This window comes from Dipodomys merriami, unplaced genomic scaffold (genome assembly GCF_024711535.1).
Source record: "Dipodomys merriami isolate MVZ:Mamm:240054 unplaced genomic scaffold, mDipMer1.0.p SCAF_74, whole genome shotgun sequence".
Classification (NCBI taxonomy): domain Eukaryota; kingdom Metazoa; phylum Chordata; class Mammalia; order Rodentia; family Heteromyidae; genus Dipodomys; species Dipodomys merriami.
The window spans coordinates 3952638-3977341 of NW_027206335.1; positions in this window are offsets into that span (position 1 = coordinate 3952638).

The window sequence follows — 24704 nt, forward strand, 5'->3', positions numbered from 1 at the left end:
CCTAACCCTAACCCTCAGGCTCAATGTAACCCTAACCCTAACCCTGACCCTCACCCTAACATTAATCCTCAGCCTCACCCTAACCCTTATCCTAACACTTCCTCTCATCCTAACACTAACCTTAATAGTAATCCTAACCCTACCACTAACACTCACCCTTACCCTACCCCTCACCGTAACCCTAAATCTAACACTAAATCTAACCCTAAACCTAACCCTAAATCTAACCCTAAACCTAAACCTAATGCTCAGCTTCACCTGCACCCTAACCCAAACTCTAACCCTAACCCTCACCCTAACTCTAAGCCTAATCTTAACCCTAACCCTAAGCCTCACACTCACCCTCACTCTAACCCTAATCCTAAACCTAACCCTATCCCTAACCCTAACCCTCACCCTAACCCTAACACTAGCCCTCACCCTAACCCTAACCCTAAGCCGAAACCTCATCCTTAAACTGACACTAACCATAACCCTAACCCTCACCCTAACCCGCACCCTAACCCTCACCCTCATGCTTGGCCTAAGCCTAACCCTAAACCTAACACTCACCCTAATCCTAACTCTAACCCTAAATCTTATCCTCACCCTAACCCTAACTCTAACCCTAATCCTAACCCTAACAATAACCCTAACCCTCACCCTAACCATTATCCTCACCCTAACCCTAAACCTCACAGTAACACTTACCCTCAACTACCACTAACCCTAACCCTAACACTAACCCTCACACTAAGCCTAACCCTAAACTCACCCTAACGCTAACCCTAAACCTAACCCTCAACTTAACCCTAACCCTCACGCTAATTGTAACCCTAACCCTAATCCTGACCCTCACCCTAACCATAACCCTCACCCTCACCTTAACCCTCAGCCTAACACTTACCCTCACCCTAACACTAACCCTAATACTAATCCTAACCCTATCGCTAACACTCACCCTCACAGTAACAGTAACCCAAACCATAATCCTAACAAAAACCCTAACCTTAACCCTAACCCTCACCCTAAACATTACCCTCACCCTAAACCTAAACCTCACCCTAACAATTACCCTCACCTTAACACTAACCGTAACCCGAACACTAAGCCTCACACTAACCCTAACCTTCACCCTAACCCTAAACCTCACTCTAACACTATCCCTAAACCTCAACCTAACCCTAGCCCTAACCCTAACCCTAACACTCATCCTCAGGGTAAACCTCACACTAACCCTAACACTAATCCTCAATCTAACCCACACCCTCACCCTAAAACTAACCCCAACCCTCACTCTAAACCTAAACCTCACCCTTATCGTAACCCTCACCCTCAGCCTAACCCTCACTTTACCCTTACTGAAACCCCCACCCTAACCCTCACCCTAACCCTAACCCTCACCCTAACACTAACTCTACCCCTAAACCTCACCCTCACCTAATCCTAACTGTAACCCTAAAACTAACACTAAACCTCACACTAACCCTAACCCTAACTCTCACCCTAACCCTAACATTAAACCTCAACCTAACCCTAGCCATCACCCTAACCCTAATCCTAACCCTAACCCTCATCCTAAACCTCCCCCTAACCCTTAACTTATCCCTTAAACTAACCCTAAACATCAACCTCAACCTCACCATCAGACTAACCCTGAACCTAACACTAAACCTAACCCTAAAACACACACTCACCCTCATCTGAACCCTAATCCTAACCCTAAACCTCACCCTCACCATCAGTGTAACCCTAAGCCAAACCAGAACCCTAACCCTAAGGCTCACAATCACCCTAAACCTCACCTTAATCCTAATACTAACCCTAACCCTAACCCTCAAACTCAGCCTCACCTTAACCCGTACTCTAACCCTAACCTCACCCTCACCCAAACCCTAAACCTATCCCTAACCCGAAACCTCACCCTAACCCTAACCCTAAACCTGACCCTCACCCTAGCCCTCACCCTAACCCTAATACTAACCCTAACCCTCATCCTAACCCTCCCCATAACCATAAACCTAACCCTCACCCTAACCCTAACCCTCACCCTCAACCTAACCCTCAGCCTAACGCTAAGCCTAACCCTAATCCTAACCCTACCCCTAACCCTCACATTCACCCTAACCCTACCCCTAATCCTAATCCTAACCCTAACCCTCACCCTCAGCCTAAAACTCACCCTAACCCTAACCCTAAACCTAACACTAACCCTAACCCTAAACCTCACACTCAGCCTCACCCTAAACCTAACTCTAACTCTAAACCTCACCCTCACCCTAAATCTAACCCTAACCCTAAACTTCACCCTAACGCTAACCTGAAGCTCACCTTCACCCTAGCCCTTACCTAACCCTAATCCTAACCCTAACCCTCATCCTAACACTTCCCCTAACACTAACCCTCAACCTCAACCTCACCCTCACCCACACCGTAATCATAACCGTAACAATAACGCAAACAATAACCCTAAACCTAACCCTAAGCCTCACCCTAACCACAAGCCTCAACCTAAAACTAACCCTCAGCCTAACACTTACCCTCACCCTAACACTAACCCTAACCCTAACACTAACCCTCAAACTAACCCTAACCATCCCCCTAACCCTAAACCTCACCCTAACACTAACCCTAAACCTAACACTCACCTTAGCCCTCACCCTAACCCTAACCCTCATCCTCACCCTAAACCTCACACTAACCCTAACACTTATCCTCAATCTAAACCTCACCCTCATTCTAACCCTAACCCTAACCCTCACCCTTACCATAACCCTCAACCTCAGTCTAACCTTCACCTTTACCCTTACCGTAAACCCCACCCTAATCCTGACCCTAACCCTAACCCTCACCCTAACCTTAACTCTAACCCTAAACCTCACCCTCACTCTAACCCTAACCCTAACACTAAACCTCACCCTAACCCTAACCCTAAACCTTATCTTCGACCAAACTCTCAGCCTAAACCTAAGCCTAAGCCTAACACTTACCCTAACACAGACCCTCACCCTAGCCCTCACCCTAACCCTAATCCTAATCCTAACACTCACCCTAACCCTCACCCTAACCATCACCCTAAATCTAATCCTCAGCCCCACACTCACCTTCAGCCTAACCCTAAGCCTAAACCTAAGCCTAAGACTAACCCTCACCCTCACCCTCACCCTAACCCTAATCCTAACACTAATTCTAACACTAACTCTAAACCTCAACCTAACCCTCACCCTAACCTTAACCCTAAAATTAACCCTAAGCCTAACCCTCGACCTAACCCTCCAACTAACCCTAAACCCAACCCTAAACCTCACCCTCACCCTAACCCTAAGCCTAACCCTAAACCTAAACCTCACCCTAACCCTAAACCTAACCCTCACCCTCATCCTCACCCTCACCATAAATCTAACCCTAACCCTAACAATAGCACTAATCCTAACCCTAAACCTAACTCTAACCTAACCCTAATGCTAACACTCACCCTCATCCTAACCCTAATCCTATCACTGACCCTCACCCTAACCCTAACCCTCACCCTCACCATAACCCTAACCCTCATACTAACCTTCACCCTAAACCTAACCGTAACTTTAACCTTACCCTAACACTAACCCTAATCCTCACACTCACCCTAGCCCTCAACCTAACCCTTATCTTAACCCTAATCTTCATCCTAACCCTCACCCTAACCCTAATCCTAACCCTAACCCTAACGCTAATCCTAACCCTCAACCTAACCCTAAACAGCATCCTCACCGTAACCCGAACCCTAACCCTCACCCTAACCCTAAACTTAACCTGAACCCTAACTGTCAAGCTAACCCTAACACTAACTGTCAACCTAAAGCTAAACCTCACCCTCTCCCTCATCCTAACCCTAAGCCTAAGCCTAAGCCTAACCCTAACCCTCACCCTAACCCTAACTCTACCCCTAAACCTCATCCTCACTCTAACCCTAACACTAAACCTCACCCTAACCTAACCCTAACCCTTATCCTCAAACAAATGCTCAGCCTAACCGTAAGCCTAAGCCTAACACTTACCCTAAGCCAGACCCTCACCCTAGCCCTCACCCTAACCCTAATCCTAACCCTAACCCTCATCCTAATTCTCAAACTAACCCTAACCCTAACCATCACCCTAATGCTAATCCTCACCCCCACCCTCACCCTCAGCCTAACCCTAATCCTAACGCTAACTCTAACAGTAACCCTAAACTTCAACCTAACTTTCACCCTAAATTAACCCTAAAACTAACCCTAACCCTAACTCTCGACCTAAGCCTCCAACTAACCCTAAACCTAACCCTAAACCTCACGCTCACCCTAATCCTAATCCTAACACTAAACCTAAACCTTACCCTAACCCTAAACGTAACACTCACCCTCACCCTCACCCCCACCCTCACCATAAATCAAACTCTAACCCTAATAATAACACTAACCCTAAACCTAAACCTAACCCTAACACTAACCCTAATGCTAAAACTCACCCTCACCCTAACCCTAATCCTAACCCTAACCCTAACCCTCACCCTCACCGTAACCCAAACACTCATCCTAACCCTCACCCTAAACCTACCCCTAACCTTAAACCTTACCCTAACTCTAACCGTAAGCCTCACCCTCACCCTAGCTCTCAACCTATCCCTAATCGTAAACCTAATCCTCATCCTAACCCTCACCCTAACCCTAAACCTAACCCTCACCCTAACCCTAATGCAAACTCTCAACCTAACCCTAAATATCACCCTCACCATAACCCTAACCCTAACCCTCACCCTAACCCTAAACTTAACCTGAAACCTAACTCTCAAGCTAACACTAACCCTAACCGTCAACCTAAAGCTAACCCTCACCCTATCCCTCTGCCTAACCCTAAGCCTAAGCCTAACCCTAACCCTAAACCTCACACTCACCCTAAACATTACAATAATCCTAAACATAACCCTAAGCCTAACCCTCACACTCTCCTTAACCCTCACCCTAAAACTAACTCTAACACTAACCCTAACCCTAACCCTCAACCTCAGCCTCACACTTACCCTAACTCTAAACCTAAACCTCACCCTCACCCTAACCCTAATCCTAAACCTCACCCTAACCTTAACCCTAAACCTCACCCTCAGCCTAGCCCTCACCCTAAGCCTAATCCTAACCCTCATCCTAATCCTCACCATAACAATAACCCTACCCCTCACCATACCCCTCACCCAAACCCTAATCCTAACCCTAACACTCACCCTAACCCTTACCCTCACCCTCACCCTCACCGTAACCCTTACCTAACTCTCACCCCAAACATAAACTTAACCTGAATCCTAACTATCACCCTAACCCTAACCCTAACCCTAACTCTCACCCTAACCCTAACTCTAAACCTCACCCTCACCCTAGACCTCACCCTAACCCTAATCCTAACCCTAACCCTCATCCTAACCCTCCCTCTAACCCTTACCATAATCTTCACCCTCACCCTAACCCTAAACCTAACCCTTACCCTCACCTTCACCCTCACCCTCAGTGTAACCCTAAGCCTAATCCTAACCCTAACCCTAACACTCACACTCACCCTAACCCTTACCCTAATCCTAATCCTAACCCTAACCCTCACCCTCAACATCAGCCTCACCTTAAGCCTAACTCTAAACCTAAAACTCACCCTCACCCTTACCCTAACCCTAACCCTAAAACTCACCCTCACCCTAGCCTTCACCCTAACACTAATCCTAACTCTAACAATCATCCTAACCCTCCCCATAATCCTAAACCTAACCCTCACGCTAACCCTTATCCTCACACTCAACCTCAACCTCAGCCAAACCCTAAGCCTAACCCTAATACTCACCCTAACCCTAACCCTCACACTCAACCTAACCCTATCCCTAATCCTAATCCTAACCTTAACCCTAACCCTCACCCTCACCCTAACCCTCACCCTAACCCTAACCCTAAACCTAACACAAACCCTAACCCTAATCCTCACCCTCAGCCTCACCCTAACCCTAAATCTAACCCTAAACCTCACCCTCACCATAACCCCAACCTTAACCCTAACCCGAATCCTCACCCTAAACCTGACCCTAACCCTAACTCTAACCCTAAACCTCACCCTCACCCTAACCCTAACCCTAACCCTAAACCTAAAACTTACCATAACCCTAAACTTCACCGTCACCCTCAACCTCACTGTAACTCTAGCCCTAACCGTAACAATAATACTAACCCTATCCCAAACCCTAACCCTCACCCTCAGCCTCACCCTCACCGCAAACTTAACCCTAAACATAACAATAACATTAACACTAACCATAAGCCTAAACCTAACCCTAACTCTAATCCTCACCCCCACAATCACCCTCAGCCTAACCATAACCCTAACCCTAACCCTAACACTAACACTAACACTAACCCCAACCCTAAACCTAACCCTGAATCTAACCCTAAACCTAACACTAAACCTCAACCTCACCTGCACCCTAAACCAAAACCTAACCCTCACCCTAACTCTAAGCCTAACCCTAACCCTAACCCTAAGCCTCACACTCATCCTCACCCTAACCCTAAACCTAAACCTAACCCTATCCCTAACCCTAACCCTTACCCTAACCCTACCCCTCACCCTCACCCTAACCCTAACCCTAAACTTCATCCTAAACCTGACACTAATCATAACCGTAACCCACAATCTAACCCGAACCCTAACCCTAACCCTAACACTAACATTAACTCTAACCCTAAATCTCACCCTCACCCTCACCCTAAACCTAACTCTAACTGTAATTCTAACCCGAACAATAACCCTAACCCTAACCCTAACCATAATCCTCACCCTAACCCTAACCCTCATCCTAAGACTTACCCTCACCATAACCCTAACCCTAACGCTAACAATAACCCTAACCCTCACCCTCACCCTAACCATAACCCTCACCCAAACACTAAGCTCACCCTAACACTAACCTTAACACTTATCCTCAATCAAACCCTCACCCTCACTCTAACCCTAACCCTAACCCTCACCCTGACCCTAACCCTCAACCTTACATTAACCCTCACCCTCAGTCTAACCCTCACCTTTACCCTTACTGTAACCCCCACCCTAACCCTGACCCTAACCCTAACACTCACCCTAACCCTAACTCTACCCCTAAACTTCACCCTCACTCTAACCCTAACTCGAACACTAACAATAACACTAAAACTCACCCTAACCCTAACCCTAACCCTTATCCTCAACCAAATCCTCAGCCTAAACCTAAGCCTAAGCCGAACATTTCCCCTAACCCACACCCTCACCCTAACCCTAATGCAAACTCTCAACCTGACCCTAAACATCACCCTCACCATAACCATAACCCTAACCCTCACCCTAACCCGAACCCTAACCCTCACCCTCATGTTCCGCCTAAGCCTAAGCCTAAGCCTAACCCTAACCCTCACCCTAATACTAACCCTAACACTAAATCTCAAAATAACCCTAACCCTAACTCTAAACCTAAACCTAACCCTAACAATAAATCTAACCCTCACCCTAACCATAATCCTCACCCTAACCCTAAACCTCACCCTAAAACTTAACCTCACCCTAACACTAACCCTCACATTAACCCTAACCCTAACCTCACCTTAACCCGAACCCTAAGCCTAACCCTCAACTTAAGCCTAACCCTCATGCTCAAAATAACCCTAACCCTAAAGCTGACCTTCAACCTAACCATAACCCTCACCATAACCCTAACCCTCACCCTAACACCCTCACCCTAACACTAACCCTAATCCTAATCCTAACCCTAAACCTAACCCTCACCCTCACAGTAATTGTAACCCTAACCCTAAACTTAACAAAAACACTAAAACTAACCCTAAACCTCACCCTAACCATTACCCTAACCCTAAACCTAATCCTCACCCTAACACTTACCCTCACCTTAACAATAACCGTAACCCAAACACTAAGACTCAAACTAAGCCTATCCATCACCCTAACCCTAAACCTCACTCTAACACTAACCCTAAACCTCAACCTAACCCTAGCCCTAACCCTAACCCTAACACTCATCCTCCCTGTAAACCTCACACTAACCCTAACACTAATCCTCAATCTAAACCTCACCCTCACTCTTATGCTCACCATAACCCTAATCCTAACCCTAATCCTCATCCTAAGACTCCCCCTAAACCTGACCCTAATCCTAATCCTAACACTAACCCTAACCCTCACACTCAGCCTCACCTTAACCCTAACTCTAACCCTAAACCTCACCCTCACCCTACCCCTAAAGCTAACCCTATCCCTAAACCTCACCCTAAACCTAAACCTAAACCTCACCCTCCCGCTAGCACTCACCATAACTCTAATCCTAACCCTAATCCTCACCCTAACCCTCCCCATAACCCTAACACTATCCCTGACCCTAACCCTAACACTCACCCTCACCCTAACCCTCAGCCTAAACCTAAGCCTAAGCCTAACCCTAACCCTAACACTCACACTCACCCTAACCTTAACCCTAATCCTAATCCTAACCCTAACCCAACCCTCACCCACAGCCTAACCCTCACCCTAACCCTAACTCTAAACCTAACACTAACCCTAACCCTAACCCTCACCCTCAGCCTCACCCTAACCCTAACTCTAACCCTAAACCTCACCCTCACCCTACCCCTAACCAACTAACCCTAAACTTCACCCTAACGCTAACCCTAAACCTCATGCTAGCCCTTACCCTAAACCTAATCCTAACCCTAACCCTCATCCTAACCCTTCCCCTAAACCTAACCCTCACCCTCATCCTCACCCTCAGCCTAACCCTAAGCCTAAATCTAAACCTAACCCTAAAACACAACCTAACCCTCACCTTAAACCTAATCCTATCCCTAACCCTAACCCACCCCCTATCTCTCACCCTAACCTTAACCCTAACAATAACCCTAACCCTAACCCTCAACCTAACCCTCACCCTAACCTTTACTCTAACCCTAAACCTCACCCTCACCCTAACCCTAACTCTAATACTAACCCAAACCCTAAACCTCACCCTAACCCTAACCCTATCCCTCACCCTCATTCTCAACCTAACCTTAGCCCTAAACCTAATCCTAACAATAACGCTAACTCTAATCCTAAACCTCACCCTAACCATAACCCTCACCCTAACCCATACCCTCCCCCTAACACTTACCCTCACCCTAACACTAATCCTAATCCTAACACTAAACCTCACACTAACCCTAACCATCACCTTAAACCTAAATCTCACCCTAACCCTAACCCCAACCCTCAACCTCACCCTAGCCATCACCTTAACCCCAATTCTAAAGCTCACCCTCACCCTAACCCTAACCTTAACCCTAAACCCTACCCTAACCCTAAATCTAACCCTCACCTGCACCCTCAACCTCACTGTAAGTCTAACCCTAACACTAACCCTAACACTCACCCTAACACTTACCCTCACCCGAACACTAACCCTTACGCTAACACTATCGCTCACAATAACGCTAACTATCACCCTAGCCCTAAACCTCACCCTAACACTAACCCTAAACCTCAGCCTCACCCTAGCTCTCACCTTAAGCCTACCCCTCATCCTCACACTGAACCTCACACTAACCCCAACACTAATCCTCAATCTAACCTTCACCCTCACCCTAACCCTAAACCTAACCCTCACCCTAACCCTAAACCTCATCTTTACCTTAATGCTCACACTCAGCCTATCCCTCATCTTTACCCTTACCGTCACCCCCACCCTTACCATCACCCTAACCCTAATTCTAACCCTAAACCTCACCCTCACCCTAACCCTAACTCTAACACTAACCCTAACAGTAAAACTCACCCTAACACTAAACCTAACCCTCACCATCACCCTCACCGTAACCTTAACCCTAAACCTAACCCTAACAATAACGCTAACCCTAACCCTCATCCTAAACAAAACCCTCACCCTAACACTTACCCTCACCCTAACACTAACCCTAACCCTAACAATAACACTCACACTAACCCTAACCCTCAGCCTAATCCTAAACCTCACCCTAAACCTAACACTAAGTCTAACCCACACGCTCACCCTAACCCTAACCCTCATCCTCACCCTAAATCTCACACTAACCCTAACCCTAACACTAATCCTCAATCTAACCCTTACCCTAACCCTAACCCTAACCCTAAACCTAACCCTAGCACTCACCTTTATCTTAACCCTCACCCTCAGCCTAAACCTCACCTTTACCCTTACCATCATCCTCACCCTGGCCCTAAAACTCATCCTAACCCTCACCCTAACCTTAAACCTAACCATCACCCTAACACTAACTCTCACCCTCAATCTCACACTCAGCCTAACCCTCACCCTAACCCTAATCCTCAACCTCACCCTTACCCTAGCCCTCAGCCTAAACCAAATCCTAAACCTAATACTCATCCTAACCCTCACCCAAACCCTAAACCTAACCATCACCCTAACCCTAATCCTCACCCTCACCCTCACCCTCAGCCTAACCTTAAGCCTAAGCCTAACCCTAACCCTAACCCTCACACTCACCCTCATGCTAACCCTAATCCTAAAACTAACCCTAAACCTCAAGCTAACCCTCACCCTAACCTTAACCCTAACACTAACCCTAAATCTAACCCTCGAACTAACCCTCCCCCTAACCCTAAATGTAACCCTAAAACTCACCCTAACCGTAACCCAAATACTAACCCTAACCCTCACCCTAACACTAACCCTCACCCTCACCGTAACCCTAAACCTCATCCTAACCCTAACGCGAACCCTAAACCTCACCCAAAAACTAACCCTAAACCTCACCCTCAGTCTAGTCCTCACCCTAAACCTAATCCTAACCCTAACCCTAATCCTCATCCTAATCCTCACCCTAAACCTAACCCTCACCCTAATCCTAAACCTAAGCCTAAGCCTAACCCTCAACCTAACCATAACCCTCACACTCAATGTAACCATAACCCTAACCCTCAACCTAACCCTAAACATAACTTGAACCCTAACATTTACCCTAACCCTATCCCTAACACTTACACTAACCCTAACTGTAACCCTCACTATCACCTTCAGCATAAACCTTAGCCTAACCCTAACCCTAACCCTAACCCTCACACGCACTCTAACCCTAACCCTAACCCTAACCCTCAACCTAACCCTAACCCTCACCCTCAACATAACCCGTAACCTAACCCTCAACCTAACACTAAACTTAAATCGAACTCTAACTCTCACCCTAACCCTAAACCTAACTCTCACCCTAACCCTAACCCTAAAACTCACCCTCGCCCTAGCCCTCACCCTAACCTTAATCCTAACCCTAACACTCATCCTAACCCTCCCCCTAACCCTTACCCTAACCCTCACCCTAACGCAAACCCTCACCCTCAAGCTCACCCTCAGCCTAACCCTAAGCCTAAGCCTAAACCTAACCCTAACACACACACTCACCCTCACCCTAACCGTAATCCTAAACCTAAACTTAACCCTAAATCTAACCCTCAACCTAACACTCACCCTAACCCTAACTAATGCTAAACCTCACCCTCACCCAAAACCTAACTATAACCCTAATGCAAACAATAAACCTCACCCTAACCCTCACCATAACCTTAACCCTAAACCTAACCCTAACAATAACCCTAACATTAATCTTAACCCTCAACCTAACCATAATCCTCACTCTAACCCAAACCCAGACCCTAACACTTATCCTAAACCTAACACTAAAATTAACCCCAACACCAACCCTCACACTAACCCTAAACCTAACCTCAGCCTAACCCTAACCCTAAAACTAAACCTCAACCTAACCCTAACCCTCACGCTCAATGTAACCCTAACCATAACCATAACCCTCACACTAACCCTAACCCTCATCCTAACACTTATCCTCACCCTAACACTAACCTTAATCCTAATCCTAATCCTAACACTAACCCTCACCCTCACCCTCAGCGTAACCCTAACCTTAACGCTAACAATAACCCTAAACCTAACACTAACTCTCACCATAACCATAACCCTCAGCTCACCCTAACACCCTCACCCTAACACTAACCCTAACACATAACCTCACACTAACCCTAACCATCACCCAAAACCTAAACCTCACCCTAACACTAACCCTAAACCTCACCCTCTCCTTAGCCCACACCATAACCCTAACCCTCATCCTCACCCTAAACCTCACACTAACCCTAACACGTATCCTCAATCTAACCCTCACCCTCACTCTAACCCTAACCCTAACCCTCACCCTAACCCTAACCCTCACCCTTAACATAACCCTCAACCTCAGCCTACCCTCAACTTTACCCTTACCGTCAAACCCACCATAACCCTCACCCTAAACCTAACCCTCACCCTAACCCTAAATCTACGCCTAAACCTCACTCTCACCCTAACCCTAACTCCAACCCTAACCCTAACACTAAACCTCACCCTAACCCTAACCCTAAACCTTATCCTCAACCAAATGCTCAGCCTAACCCTAAGCCTAAGCCTAACACTTACACTAACCCACACCCTTACCCTAGCCCTTACCCTAACCCTAATCCTAACCCTAACCCTCATCCTAATCCTCATCCTAACCCTAACCCTAACCATCACCCTATCTCTAACCCTCAACCCCACCCTCACCTTCAGCCTAACCCTAAGCCTAAAGCTAACCCTCACACTCACACTAACCCTAACCTTAATCCTCGCCCTAACTCTAACACTAACCCTATACCTCAACCTAACCCTCAACCTAACCTTAACCCTAAATCTAACCCTAACCCTAACCCTCAACCTAACCCTCAAACTAACCCTAAACCTAACCCTAAACCTCACCCTCAGACTCACCCTAATACTAACACAAAAACTAAACCTCACCCTAACCCTAAACCTAAACCTCACCCTCACCCTCACTCTCACCATAACTCTAACCCTAACACTGACAATAACACTAATCCTAACCCTAAACCTAACCCTAACCCTAACCCTAATGCTAACACTCACCCTCACCCTAACCCTATTCCTAACCCTAACCCTCACCCTCACAGTAACTCTAACCCTCATACTAAATCTCACCCTAAACCTAACCCTAACCTTAAACCTTACCCTAACACTAACCCTAATCCTCACCCTCACTCTAGCCCTCAACCTAACCCTAACTTTAACCCTCACCCTAAACCTAACCCTAACACTCAACCTAACCCTAACCCTCACGCTCACCGTAACCCTTATCCTAACCATCACCCTAAACCTAAACTTAAACTGAACGCTAACAGTCAAGCTAACGTTTACCCTAACCCTCAACCTAAAGCTAACCCTCACCCTCACCCTCTCCATCAGCCTAATCCTAAGCCTAAGACTAACCCTAGCCCTAACCCTCACAGTCACCCTAATCTTAACCCTAATCCTAACTTTAACCCTAACCCACACCCTCACCCTAACCCTCACCCTAACCCTAACCCTAAAACTAACACTAACCTTAACGCTAATCCTCACCTTCAGCCTCATCCTAACCCTAACTCTAACCCTAAACCTCACCCTCACCATAACCCCAACTCTAACCCTAACCTGAAACCTCATCCTAACCCTAATGCTTACCCTAACTCTAACCCTAAACCTCACCCTCACCCTAACACTAACCCTAACCCTAAAACTCAACTATCCCTAACCTTCACCCTCACCCACAACCTCAACCTAACTCTAGCCCTAACCCTAACAATAACACTAACCCTAACCCTAACCCTAACCCTCACCCTCACCCTCAGCCTCACCCTCATCACAAACTTAAGCCTAATCATATTACTAAAAATAACCCTAACCCTAAGCCTAACCCTAACCATAACTCTAATCCTCACCCCCACAATCACCCTCAGCCTAACCCTAAGCCTAAGCCTTACCCTAACCCTAAACCTCAAACTCACCCTCACCCTAACCCTAATCCTAACCATAACCATAACTCTAACCCTAAACCTCAACCTAAACCTCACCCTAACCTTAACACTAACACTATCAATTACCCTAACCCTCGACCTAACCCTCCCCCTAATCCTAAATATAATCCTAAACCCCACTCTCACCATTACCCTAATCCTAACCCTAGCCCTATACCTCACCCTAAAGCTAACCCTAACCTTCACCCTCACCCTCACCTTCACCCTCACAGTAACTCTAACCCTAACCCTAACAAAAACTCTAATCCTAGCCCTAACCCTAAACCTAACCCTAATCCAAACACTCACCCTCATCCTAACCCTAAACCTCACACTCACCCTAGCCGTCACCCTAACTCGAATCCTAACCCTAATCCTCATTCTAACCCTCAACCTAACCCTAACCCTAACCCTCACCCTAACCCTAAACCTAATCCTCACCCTCACCCTTACCCTCAACTTCACTCTAACCCTAACACTAACAATAACCCTATCCCTAAACCTAACCTTAAACTTCGCACTCACCTTCACCCTTATTCTAATCATAACCCTAAACCTAACCCTTACCTTAACCCTCCCCCTAACTCTCACCCTAATACTAACCTTAACCCTAACACTAACCCTAACCCTGACCCTCACCTTAACGCTAACTGTAACCCTAAACTTCACCCTCACCCTAAACCTAACTCTAACCCTAACCCAAACCCTAAACCTAACCCTAACAATAACCCTAACCCTAATCCTAACCCTCACCCTAACCATAACCATCACCCTAACCCAAACCCTCACCCTAACACTTACACTCACACAAACACTAACCCTAACCCTAAAACTAACCCTCACACTAACTCTAACCCTAACCCTAACCCTAAACTAGAACGTAACCCTCACCCTCACCCTAAACCTAACACTAACCCTATCCCTAAAGCTCACCCTCCCACTCCCCCAACACTATGTCTAACCGTAAACCTCACCCTCACCCTCACTCTAAACCTAACCCTAAACCCCACCCTAACCCTAAACCTAACCCTCACCCGCACCCTCTTGCTCACTGTAACTCTAACCCTAACCAAAAATAGCATTAACCCTAAACCTAACCATCACCCTAACCCTAATCCTCACCCCCACCCTCACCCTCAGCCTAACCCTAAGCCTAATCTTAACCCTCACCCTAACCCTAACCCTCCCCCTAACACTAACTCTAACCCTAAACCTCACCCTCACCCTAACCCTAAACCTCACCCTAAACCTCACTCTAACACTAACCCTCACCCTCACCCTCCACCTCAACGTAACTCTAACCCTAATCCTAACAATAACAATAACCCTTACAGTAACACTAACCCTAACCGTAACAGTAAACCTAAGGGTAACCATAAACCTCACCCTCAGCCTCATCCTCAGCCTAACCCTAAGCCTAACCCTAACCCTAACCCTCACCATAACCTAACTCTAACCCTCATCCGATACCTAACCTCAACACTAAACCTAACCCTGACCCTAAACCTAACCCTAATCCTCAGCTTCACCCTCACCCTAATGCAAACCCTAATCTGAACCCTTACCCTAACCCTAAGCCTAACGCTAACCCTAATCCTAACCTTCAAACAAACTCTACCCTAACCCTAATCCTAAACCTAACCTTATCCCTAAACCTAACCCTCACCCTAGCCCTCACCCTAACCCTAATCCTAACCCTAAACCTCATCTTAACTCTCATCCTAACCCTAGCCCTAACCCTCACCCTCATGCTCGGCCTAAGCCTAACCCTAAACCTAAACCTCACCAGAAACCTAAAGCTACCACTAACCCGAACTCTAACCATAAACCTCACTCTCACGCAAACCCTAACTCTAACCTTAACCCTAAACCTCATCCTAACCCTCACCCTCAACCTAACCTGAAAAATAACCTTAACCCTACCCCTAACAGTACCCCTAACCCTAACAGTAACCCTCACCCAAACGATAACCCTCACCCTAACACTAATCCTAACCCTCACACGAACTCTCAAACTAACCCTAACCCTCAACCTAACCCTCATCCTAACCCTATTCTAACCCTAAATCTCACCCTCACCCTAACCCTAACTCTAACCCTAACCCAAACGCTAAACCTCACCCTAACCCTAATCCTAAACAGCATCCTTACCCTCACCCTCAACCTAACCGTAACCCTAAACCTAACCCTAACAATAACCCTAACCCTTTTCCTAACCCTCACACTATCCATAACCCTCACCCAAAACCAAACCCTCACCCTAACACTTACTCTCACCCTAACACTAACTCTAACCCCAAAACTAACCTTCACCCTAACCCTCCTCCTAACCCTATATCTAAACCTCAACCTGACCCTCACCCTCACCCTAACCCTAAACCTAAACCCCACACTAACCCTAACCCCAGCACTCACCCTCATGTTCAGCCTAAGCCTAAGCATAAGCATAAGCCTAACCCTAACCCTAACCCTCACCCTAACCCTAATACTAACACTAACCGTAATTCTAACCCTAAACCTCACACTCACCCTAACCCTAACTCTAACCTTAACCAGAAACCTGAACCTAAGCCTAAACCTAACCTTCAACCTCACCCTCACCATAACCCTAACCCTAACACTAACCCTAAGAAAAACCCTCATCCTAACCATAATCTTCACCCTAAACCTAACCCTCACCCTAGCACCCACCCTCACACTAACCCTAACCATAACCCTAACCCTAAACCTCACCCTAACCCCAACCCTCACCCTCAACCTAGCCCTCAACCTAAACCTAAACCTAACCATCATTCTAAACCTAATCCTCATCCCCACCCATACCCTAAGCCTAACCCTAAGCCTAAGCCAATCCCTAACCCTAACCCTCACACTCACCCTCAATGCAAACCTAATCCTAAACCTAACCCTAACCCTAATATTAAACCTCAACCTAAACCTCACCCTAATTCTAACTCCTACCCTAACCCTAACCATCCGCCAAACCCTCCCCCTAACCCTAACTCTAACCCTAAACCTCACCCTCACCCTAACCATAACCCTAATCCTAAACCTCACCCTAACCCTGATCCTAAACCTCACCCTCACCGTCACCCTCACTGTTACTCTAACCCTAACCCTAACTGTAACACTAACCCTAACCCTAACCCAAACCCTGACCCTCACCGTAACTCTATCGCTAACCCAAACCCTCACCCTAACCCTATTCCTAACCCTCAACCTCACCCTAACCCTCACCCTCACTGTAACCTTAACCCTAACCATAAACCTCACCCTACGCTAACCTTAACCCTCACCCAAACTCTAACCCTCACCCTCAACCTAATGCTAAACCTAAACCTTATCCTAACACTCACCCTAACCCTAAAACCCTAACCTTAACCCCCACCCTCACACTTACACTCAGCCAAAGCCTAAGCCTAAACCTAAGATTAACCCTGACCCTCACACTCACCCTCACCTTAACCCTAACCATAACACTAACCCTAACCCTAACTCTCAGACTAACCCTCACCCTAATGCTAAATCTAACCCTAAACCTCACTCTCACCCTAACCGTAACCCTCACACTCAGCCTCACCCTCCGCCTAACATTAAGCCTTACCCTAACCCCAACCCTAACACTAACACTAACCCTAACCCTCACCCTACCCCTCACCCTAACCCTAACCCTCACCCTCACCCTCACCCTAGCCCATACCCAAACCCTAAGCCTAAGCCTAACCCTCACCTTAACCCTCACTCTAACCCTAACCCCAACACTCACCCTAACCGTAACCCTCACACTCACCCTCACGCTAACTCTAATCCTAACCCTAACCCTAACTGTAACCCTCATACTCACCCTCACCTTAACCCTAACACTAATCCTAAACCTAACACTAACCCTCACCCCTACACTAAACCTCAGCCTAACCCTAATGCTAACAATAAACCTAACCCTAACCCTAACCCGAAACCACACCCTAACCCTAACTCTAACCCTAAACCTCACACTCACCCTAACCCTAACACTAACCGTAATCCTAAACCTCACCCTAAACCTAAACCTTACCCTAACACTTACCCTCACCCTAACACTAACGCTAACCCTAACACTAGCGCTCACACTAATGCTAACCATCACCCTAAACCTAAAGCTCACCCTAATCCTAACCCTAACCCTCAACTTCACCCTAGCCCTACCTAAACCTAACACTCATCCTCACCCTAAACCTTACTCTAATGCTAACACTAATCCTCAATCTAACCCTCAACCTCACCCTAACCCTAACCTAACCCTCACGCTTACAATAACCCTCACCCTCACCCTAACCCTCATCTTTACTATTACTGTCACCCTCATCCTAACCCTCAGCTTAAACCCAACCCTCATCCTAACTCTCACCCTAACCATAACCCTAAACATCACCCTAACCCTAACTCTCACCCTGAGCTTCAGCCTCAGGCTAACCCTAAGCCTAAACCTAAACCTAACCCTAAACCTCACACTCACCCTAGCCCTCACCCTAACCCTAATCCTAACCCTAACCCTAAACCTAAACCTAAACCCCAACCTAACCCTCACCCTAACTTTAGTCCTCACCCTAACCCTCAGCTCAAAACTAACCCACACCTTCACCGTAACCTGAACCCTAACACTCACCCTAACCCTACCCCTAACCCTAAACCTCACCCTCACCCTCACCCTCCACCTAACACTAAGCCTAACCCTAAACCCAACCCTAACCCTAAAACTAACCCTCACCCTCACTCTCACACTAACCCTAATCCTAACCTTAACCCTATCCCTAAACCTCAACCTAACCCTCACCCTCGCCCTAGTGCTAACACTAAACCTAACCCTAATTCTTTCCCTAAACCTCCCCCTATCCCTAACTCTAAACCTAAACCTCACCAGCACCCTAACCTTAACCCTCACCCTAAACCTCACGCTAAACCTCACACTAACCCTAAACCTCACCCTCACTCTCACCCTGACCGTAACTCTAATCCTAACCCAACAATAATGCTAAACCTAACCCTAACCCTAACACTAACACTAAACATAACCCTCAACCTGAGCCTCACCCTCACCCCAAGTTTAACCCTAACCATAACACTAAAAATAACCCTAAACCTAACCCTAACCCTGACTGTAACCCTAAACCTAACCCTAACCCTAACCCTAAATCTAACCCTAACCCTAACACTGACCCTAACCATAATCCTCACCATCACCCTCACCCTAACCCAAACCCTAACCCTAACCCTCACCCTATCCCTAACCCTAATCCTATACCTAACCCTAAACCTAAACCTAACCCTAACACTAACCCTAAACCTAACCCTAAACCTCATCCTAACCCTCACCCTAAATGTAACCCTAAACATAACCCTAACCCTCACCCTCATGCTCGGCCTAAGCCTAAGCCTAACCTGAACTCTAACCCTCACCCTAACCCTCACTCTAACCCTAACCCTAACACTAACCCTAACTCTAAGCCTAAACCTCACCCTCACCCTAACCCTAACTCTAACCCTAACCCTAAACCTAAACTTCACCCTAACCCTCACCATAACCCTCACCCTCACCCTCACCTTAAGCGTAACCCTAACCCTAACACTAACAATAACCCTAAACGTAAACCTAACCCTTACCCTAAATATAACACTCAACATAACCCTAACCCTCAATCTAACCCTCACCCTCACCCTAACCCTAACCCTAACACTCACCCTAACCCTAATCCTAACACTCACCCAAACCCTCACCCTAACCCTAACCTTGATCCTAGTCCTGACCCTAAAGTTAACCCTAACCATCACTCTAAACCTAACCCTCACCCTCAGCCTCAGCCTCAGCCTCACCCTAATGCTAAACCTAACCCTAACCCTAAACCTCACCCTCACCTTAGCAGTCACCTTCACCCTAATCCTAACACAAACCCTCATATTAACACTCAATGTAATCATAAACCTATCCATCATTCTAAACCTTATCCTCATCCCCACCCTCACCATAAGCCTAACCCTAAGCCTAAGCCTAAACCTAACCCTAAACCTAACCCTAACCGTCAATCTAACTCTAACCCTAACCTTCACCCTAACACTAACACTCACACTAAACCTCTCCCTCACCGTAACCCAAATGCTAACATTAATCCTCAACCTCACACTAAACCTCGCCCTAACCCTTACACTCACCTTAACCTATCCCTCACCCACACACTAACAGTCACCCTAACACTTCCCCTCACCTTAACCCTCACCCTAACCTTAACACTAACCTTCACCCTAACCCTCACCCTAACACTAACACTCACCTACACCCTCACCCTAACCCTCACCCTCATCCTAACCCTTACCCTCACACGAACCCTAACCCTCACCCTCAGCCAAAACCTCATCCTAAACCTAAACCTAACCCTAACCCTCACCCTAACCTTAACTCTAACCCTAACCCTAACCCTCACATTAACCCTAACCCTCGCCCTCACCTTCAACCTCACCCTGAGCCTAACCTTACCCTAACCCTAACCCTCACCCTAAACCTAACCCTCACCCTCACACTAATCCTAACCCTCATCCTAACCCTAAACCTCACCCTCACCCTCTCCATAACCCTAAACCTCATTCTATCTCTAACCTTATACGTAATGCTAACCCTAAACCTCACCCTCACCCTAAACCTTACCCTCACCCTAACCCTAACCCTAAACCTCACACTAAACCTAACACTCAACCCTAACCCTAACCCTACCCTTCAGCCTAACCCTAAACCTAAATCTAACTGTAACCCAAATCCTCACCCTATCCCTAACTTTAACCCTAAATTTCACCCTCAACCTCACCTTCCCCCTCAGCCTTACCCTAACCGTAACCCTAATCCTAACCCTGAACCTAACCCTCACCCTAACCCTAACCCTCAGCCTCACCCTAAACCTCACCCTAACATTTAACTTCAACCTAACCAAAATGCTAACCATAAACCTAACAATCACACTAACTGTAACCCTAACCATCACCCTATCCTTTATACTAACCCTAAACCTAACCCTAACCCTCACCCTAACCTGAACCCTCACACTACCCTAAACCTAAACCTAACCCTAACCCTCTCGCTAACCCTAAACCTCACCCTCAACCTAACTCTCACCCTCACCCTAACTCTCACTCTAAACCTTACCCTCACCCTAACCCTATCCCTAATGCTAACCCTAACCCTAACTCTCACCCAAACACTCACCCTCACCCTAACCCTCACCCTCACACTAAACATCACCCTAAACCTAATCCTCACCATAAACCTAATCCTAACACTCACCCTAACCATAACCCTCACCGTAACCCTAAGCCTCACATTAACCCTATGCCTAACCCTCACCCTCACCCTCACCCTAACCCTAAACCTAACCCTCATCCTAACACTAACCCTCACCCTCACCCTCACCCTAACTCTAACCCAAAAACTCACCATAATCCTCACCCTAACCCTAACCCTAAACCTTACCTAACCGAAAACCTCACCCTCACCTTTACCCAAACCCTCAACCTAGCCCTCCCCCTCACACTCACCCTCACCCTAACCCTGAACCTAACGCTAACGCTCACCTTAACCATAATCCTCACACTAAGCCTAAACCTCACCCTAACCCTAACCCTACCTCTCAGACTAACCCTCACCTTAACCCTAACTCTAACCCTCACAATAACCATAACCCTATCACTAACCCTCACATTAACCCTAACCCTAATACTGAACCTAACCCTAATCCTCACCCTCACCAAACCCTAACACTCACCCTAACCCTAACCCTAACCCTAGTCCTCACAATAACACTTACCCTCACCCTCACCTAACCCTAACCCTCAACCTCACCCTAACCCTCACCCTAAGCCTTACCCTCACCCTAACTCTAATCCTAACCATAACCCTAACCCTCACCCTACCACACCCTCACCCTAACCATCACCCTAACCCTTACCGTCACCCTAACCCTAACCCTAACCCTCACACTAAACCTAACCCTCACCCAAATTCTAATGTTACCCCTCACCCTAACCCTCACCCTCAACCTAACCCTAATCCTAATCCTCACCCTATACTTAATCTTAAACCAAAACTTCACCCTAAACCTCACCCTCACCCTCACCCTAACGCTAACCCTAAACCTCAGCCTCAACCTAACCCTCACCGTAACACTTACCCTCAACCTAAACCTCACCCTCACCCTAACCCTAACCCTAAACCTCACCCTAATACTAACCTTCATGCTCACCTTCACCCTAACCCTAAACCTAACCCTAACACTCATCCTCAACCTAAGGCTAAACCTAATGCTAACCCTAATCCTCACACTCACCCTAAACCTCACCCTAAACGTTACCGTCACTCTAACCCTAACCCTAACCCTCACACTAAACCTAACCCTCACTCTAACCCTAAGGCTACCCTTCCGCCTAACACTCACCCTAAACCTAACCCTAAACATAATCCTCACCCTAACACTTACACACACCCTAACCTTCACCCTAAGCCGAACCCTAAACCTAAACTTCACCCTAACCGTCACCCTAACCCTAACCCTCACACTCACCCTAACCGTCACCCTAAACTTTACCCTCACCCTAAACCTAAACCTAACCCTCACACTAACCCTAACCCTAACCCTCAGCCTAACACTTATTCTAACCCTAAACCTAGCCCTAAACCTCACCCTAACCCTAACCCTAACCCTCAGCCTAACCCTCATCCTAACCCTTACCCTAATCTTAACCCTCACCCTAACCCTAACCCTAACACTAACCTAAACCTCACCCTAAACCTAACCCTCACCCTCACCCTCCCCATCACCCTCAGCCTAACCCTAATCCTAACCTAATCCTTCCGCTCACCCTCACCCTAACTCTAACCCTAAACCTAAACCTAACACTCACTCTAACCCTTACCCTAACCCTACACTATCCCTAACCCTCAACTTAACCTTAAGCCTCACCCTAATCCTAAACCTAACCCTCACCCTCAAACTCACGCTAACTCTAACCCAAACCCTAACCCTAACCCTACCCTCACTCTCAACCTAACCTTCACACTCACCCTAAACTTCATCCTAAACCTAACCCTTCCCCTCTCCCTACCCCTCACCCTAAACCTAACGCTAACCCTAACCCTCAACCTATCCCTAACCCTACCCCTAACACTAACACTCACCCTAACCCTAATCCTCACCCTAACTCTCACCCTCATTCTAATCATCACCCAAAACTTAACCCTTACCCTAACCCTAACACAAACCTATTTCAAACCCTCACACTCACCCTAACCCTCACCCTAACCCTTACCCTCACCATAAAACTTACCTTCACCCTAACCCTAACCATAAACCTCACACTAACTGTAACCCTCACTCTAACCCTAACCATAAACCTGACACAAACCTTCACCCTCACCCTGATGCTCACCCTCAGCTTAACCCTAAGCCTCATCCTATTCCTAATCCTAACCCTCACCCTCACCCTAAACCTAACCCACACCCTAAACATCACCCTAACCCTAACCCTTACCCAAAAATTAACCCTCACCCCCACCCTAACAATAACCCTCACCATGAACCTAACTTCAGCTTAATCCTCACCCTCACCCTAATGCTCACCCTAACCCTAAACTTTACCTAACCGAAACCCTCACCCTCAACCTCAGCCTAACCCTCACCCCACCCAAGCCCTCACCCTAACCCTAAACTTAACTGTAACCCTCACCCTCAACCTCCCCTTTCCCCTTAGCCTTACCCTAACCATAACCCTAATCCTAACCCTAACCCTCAACCCCACCCTTACCCTAACCCTAACCCTAACCTTAAATAACCCTCACCCACATCCTAACCCTAACAGTAACCCTAACAATAACTCTAACCCTAACCCTGAACCTTAAACTCACCCTAACCCTAATCCTAACCCTAACCCTCAACCTCACCCTCACCCTCATTCTAACCCTCACCCTCACGCTGACCCTCACCATCACACTAACCCTCACTATCAAACTAACCCTCACCATAGCTCTAACCCTAACCCTCACCCTCACTTTCCCCCTCACCCTCAGCCTCACCCTAACTCTAACAATAATCCTAAACTAACCTCACCCTCACCCTCACCCTAAACCTAACACTCAACCTCACCCTCACCCTCACACTAACCCTCAACCTCACCCTAAACATCACCTTAACCCTAACCCTCACATTGAACCTAACCATTACGCTCACCCTAACCCTCACCCTCAAACTAACCCTCACCCTAAACATTATCCTCACACTAACCCTAACCCTAACCTTCACACTAACCCTAACCCTCACCCTAACCGTATCCCGACACCTCACCCTCTCACCCTAACCCTAACCCTAACCCTAACACTCACCCTAACCCTAACTCTCAACCTAACCCTCACCCTCACCCTAACCCTCACCCTGACCCTAACCCTCACCATCACCCTATTGCTCATCCTAACCCTAAACCCTCACCCTAAACCTAACCCTCAACCTAAACCTAACCCTCACCCTGACACTCACCCTAACCCTAACCATAACCATAACCCTCACCTTAACCCTTACTTTAACCCTAACCCTAACCCTCACCCTCGCCCTTTACCTTTACCCTTACCCTCACAATAACCCTCAACCTAACCGTTTCCCTGACCCTAACCCTAACCCTCAGCCTAACACTCATCCTAACCCTAACCCTAAACCTAACTCTCACCCTAACCGTAACCCTACCCATAAAAGTAACCCTAACCCTAACCCTCACGCTCATGTTAA